This window comes from Oratosquilla oratoria, chromosome 7 (assembly GCF_046742065.1).
Source record: "Oratosquilla oratoria isolate Oo_2021 chromosome 7, ASM4674206v1, whole genome shotgun sequence".
Classification (NCBI taxonomy): Eukaryota; Metazoa; Arthropoda; class Malacostraca; order Stomatopoda; family Squillidae; genus Oratosquilla; species Oratosquilla oratoria.
In genome coordinates, this window is record NC_134783.1 from 28913937 (window position 1) to 28918936 (window position 5000).

A 5000-nucleotide genomic window follows, 5' to 3' on the forward strand; every position below is an offset into this window, starting at 1 on the left:
TCTAACATATTTTCTTTTACTGGTAATCTCAAATGCAAAAGATAATAGAAAAAATCTATTGGTTTAACATCTTTAATGAAATCAAGTGATCTATACCTTTTGTAATATATCCTAACCCCAACTCAGCGGTTGGCATTATGCTTGGGACTTATTTGACGTTATGAATGGGGTGTCTCGCCTGATTATTGATCAAGAAATTCTAAATGTATTCGTATTTTAATGTTTATCTTCTCATTGACAGCCTTCAGCCTCTGTATCTTTACTTCTTTTCTACCGTTAATTTCGTGGTCACTGTTCCTCCCACGCAGCGCTAAACTTTCTGCAACGTCTTAAATTTTATTTGCACAATTATCTTTTCTAAGAATCAACCAAGTTAATCTATCTTTTTCTTTTCTTTTGTTGGGATACTGGAACTCTTTCCCCAAATGGCTTGAACTCTTTTGAAGAGGAATATCTAAGACACAACTCATGCACTTGACTTCCTGAAGCGTATTTTCCCGGGTGTTTGATTTTATTTATTCATTTATTTATTTATTTATTTATTTTTTGAGGGGGTGGAAAGGGAAATGTCTTTTTGTCTTTATGAAATATGTAGACAAAAACTCTGACCTTTCTCGCTCCTAAACAATTCCATTAGTCTTAACATTATTGAAACAACCAACAACGCTCTCATCCTTAAGCTGTTTGTGCCTATGTATGTAGACCTTTATATTTAGAAGGGTGCACAGATACGGTAAAGAACATATAGTTCAGCACGGAAGTAAATTGCATGCGAATATGAACCGTTTTTTTATTACGATTCTTATGACTTCCTGCTCCTTGTCCGTTTGAAGTTTGAAGTGCTGAAATGATAATAGTAATAAGAAAAAATAACTAGGGTGATGTCCTTGATTCCCTTGCTGAGGTCCAATTACAAACGGTGAGTTATGAGCGTGACCCAGTGTTATAGGTGCGAGACTTCTTTCCTTCTAAATCTGGATGGAATTTCCTGTGATGCAGTCGGTAGTCCTTGCCCCGAGAGCTGAGCCTCGGGCAAGGTCCACAACCTTCCCGGAAATTCCGTTCTTTCGAACTGAAATCTCGAACTCATCCCGTTTGCGCTCGTAATTCATTTAACCCTCTCGCTACGGAAGGAGGCGGGGGAGGGGAGTTCCCTTTAGTCGAATAACAGTGCTACTCGGCGCCAGATAGAAATAACCTAAAGTCGTAAAACGATGTGGGAGGAATAGTCAGGATGGCCTCGAGAAATGATCAAATTTCATATACATACATACATACATACATACATACATACATACATACATACATACATACATACATACATACATACATACATACATACATACATACATACATACATACATACATACATACATACATACATACATACATACATACATACATATATATATATATATATATATATATATATATATATATATGTATATATATATATATATATATGTATATATATATATATATATATGTATATATATATATATATATATAAGTGATAATGAATGAAAATTAATCAAGTAATAATAAACAAATAGACAAATAATAACAAATAAACAAATAATGAAAAATAAATGGCAGGCATTACATCATCTTGTTTAGGTGTTTATCTAAACGAATCTTAAAGCTTCGAACTGAGCTACCGGTACAGGAAGTTTATTCTTTTCATTAACTACACGGCTGGCGATGTTGTTTCTACCCACTTCCAAATTAAATCTACTTCCTGACAGTTTGAGACTATTATTTCTTGTCGGATTCTCATTCAGTGTGAAAAAATGTGTCACTTTTGATGCTTTCAATTCCTTTTAGAATCTTAAAGACCTGTATCAAGTCACCCCTGAGTCTTCGCTTTTTAGGGGAAACAGATTCATGTGTCTTAGTCGATTTTCGTATGATTTATTTTCTATATTTGGAATCAGTTTAGTGGCTTAACGTTTACCTTTTCCAATCTGTCAATGTCTTTAATGAGATTCAGTGACCATATGGAAACCGCATAATCTAAATGTGGACGAACTAACACTTTATATTGCTTGTTAATGAGAGATGGACTTTTGAAAGAAAAAGATCGTGTAATCAGTCCTAGAATCTTATTTGCTTTCTCAGAGGCTGAAATACACTGCTTAGATGATTTGAGATCGTTACTGATAATTACGCCGAGATCATTTTTACTATTCGTTTTTGTTAACGAATTTCCAAATAACTTGTAATCGTACTTTCTGTTGTTTTTACCAATGTCCATAACCTTGCAGTTACTTGTGTTAAACTTCATTAGCTACTTTTCAGATCACTGCTGTAGTTTATCTAAATCTTCTTGAATATCTAATTTGTTTAAGCGATCATTTTCCATTCTGCACGGTTTTGTATCATCAGCAAATTTAGAGAAAATAAATCACACACACACACACACACACACACACACACACACACACACACACACACACACACACACACACACACACACACACACACACACACACACACACACACACACACACACACACACACACACACACACACACACACACACACACACACACACACACACACACACACACACACACACACACACACACACACACTCACACACACACATACATATATATATATATATATATATATATATACATGTAAATATATAGGTGAGATAAAGTTAAGGCTAAAGTAGTGATTTTATTAAGAGCCAGACGTTTTGATCTTTACGGTCTTCCTCAGTGGACTGAAAACAGGAGAAGAATCCTGTTTTCAGTCTGTGTGTGTGCGTGTGTGTGTGTGTGTGTGTGTGTGTGTGTGTGTGTGTGTGTGTGTGTGTGTGTGTGTGTGTGTGTGTGTGTGTGTGTGTGTGTGTGTGTGTGTGTGTGTGTGTTGTGTGTGTGTGTGTGTGTGTGTGTGTGTGTGTGTGTGTGTGTGTATGTGTGTGTATGTGTGTGTATGTGTGTGTGCGTGTGTGTGAGTGTGTGTGTGTGTGTGTGTGTGTGTGTGTGTGTGTGTGTGTGTGTGTGTGTGTGTGTGTGTGTGTGTGTGTGTGTGTGTGTGTGTGTGTGTGTGTGTGTGTGTGTGTGTGTGTGTGTGTGTGTGTGTGTGTGTGTGTGTGTGTGTGTGTGTGTGTGCTTTTTTGTATGTATATGTAGGGCTATGGATGTGGATGGAGGTGTATGTGTATGCATGTATAGCCGAAGACATTTGAAATAGATAAAACAATATGCTTAAAAAATCAATATCTATATCATTAATCACAGGCGTACCGGACATCTAATTTCTCCAGTTATCTGATATTGTTTTTACATGATGTAGAATAGATTATTACTGTACATGTTATTTTAATTTTGTTTATTTTTTTATGTTAGTCCCTTTTTTCTTTGCTTTTTTGTTACCATTAAACCTCTTTTCCTCTTCGGTAACTAAGGTTTCTCATCTCAAATGGCTCATGATTCCTGCAGACGATAACGGTAATAAAAAATAATACTAAAAAAAAAAAGGAAAAAATCTTGGTATTTGGGGTCAGAATGACAAAAAAGTCGTCTTCCCAGCTCGGGAATTTTAGACCGTGTACCCTTACTGACGTCACTTGATGATTCATCGGGTTTCGAACCGCCTGATTCTGATTTGCTGCCTATAGAGAGATTACTCTACTTTGTCCAACCACCACAAACATTTATATAATAAAGAAAATTTTGTAAAATTAGTAGATTGAGAAATCTTAACCTAAATCAAATTTAAAGATTACACTGGTCAACAAAATTTATTGAAATACCTGTCCTACAAACTTCATAGATGATCTTTTTCTGCTGATTTCAAATGTGTTTTTAGAATATTTCTATCAGACATATTTTTTACAGCATATTAAATTTTAAACAATTAGAACTAATAAATGAGTCTGATATTTCAATTAAACTTACCTTAAAAATGTAGAGATTGTTGATTTTCGATTATATTTTGCTTCTGGGAGATCTCTTTTTACTGTCTAACAGTAATCAGCCAACATTGAAGGGCTCCACTTCCCTTGATACCTGGTTTCCATGTTCAGAATGTCCTGTGAAACCTCTCACCATGCTCGTCACTGACGGCGCAAAGATTTGCAGGGATAAAGTTCAAGTGAATGTCTAGGAAATATATTTTTAGGCTCATATTGCATACCAAGGCCTTGTAAGATGTCAGTAGCTCTTTTACGATTTCAGAATAGTTATTTGTTTTGTGATATCCCAAAAACTCCGCGCAAATTTTCTGAAATGACAGCCATGCAGCTTTTTTAAGATCTTTTAGCCCTTCATCAAAATTCTGGTCTCTCATCAGCTCCCTAATCTGTGGTCCAACAAAAATATCTTTTTAGATTTTTGCGTCACTTACTCTAAGAAACTTATTTTTCAAATCCTTTGCCAGTTCTATCCATACTTTTAACAAAAAAAAATCATCAACCCTAGCTTAATATACAAAGGAGGCAGATAGAATTTCTCTGAATCAGCAAGAGGAGGATTGACAACATTCTTCTCTCCTGGGATAAGAGATCGTTTCGACCACACATTCTTTTCATAGTTATTCTTCTCCCGACTGTCCCACTCACAGGGAAAGCAACAAAATTTTGTGTAACCCAGCTGCATTCCAAATAAAAGTGCCACAACCTTTAGATCACCACAGATATTCTATTTATGTCCTTCATACTTATTATTATTTCTTTTATTTTTGCAATAGAAGTTTCATACTCCCATATGTTTCGTTCATGTCAGCTGCATGGGTCAGAGGAACAGAAGTAAACTTATTTCCATTATGGAGCAAAACAACTTTCAGACTCACTTTTGAAGAGTCAGTAAACAGGTGCCTCTCATTTCCGTCATATTTGTGGTTAAGTTTTTCCATAACATAATATACATCACTGCAAAACACCACACCATCCTCAAGTGAGAAAAACTGTTCAAAATCACAATGTCGCTTACGATAAAAACTAACTTTGGATTCTTTCTAGAGTGGATCCTAGCCCTTTAACCTGGAAG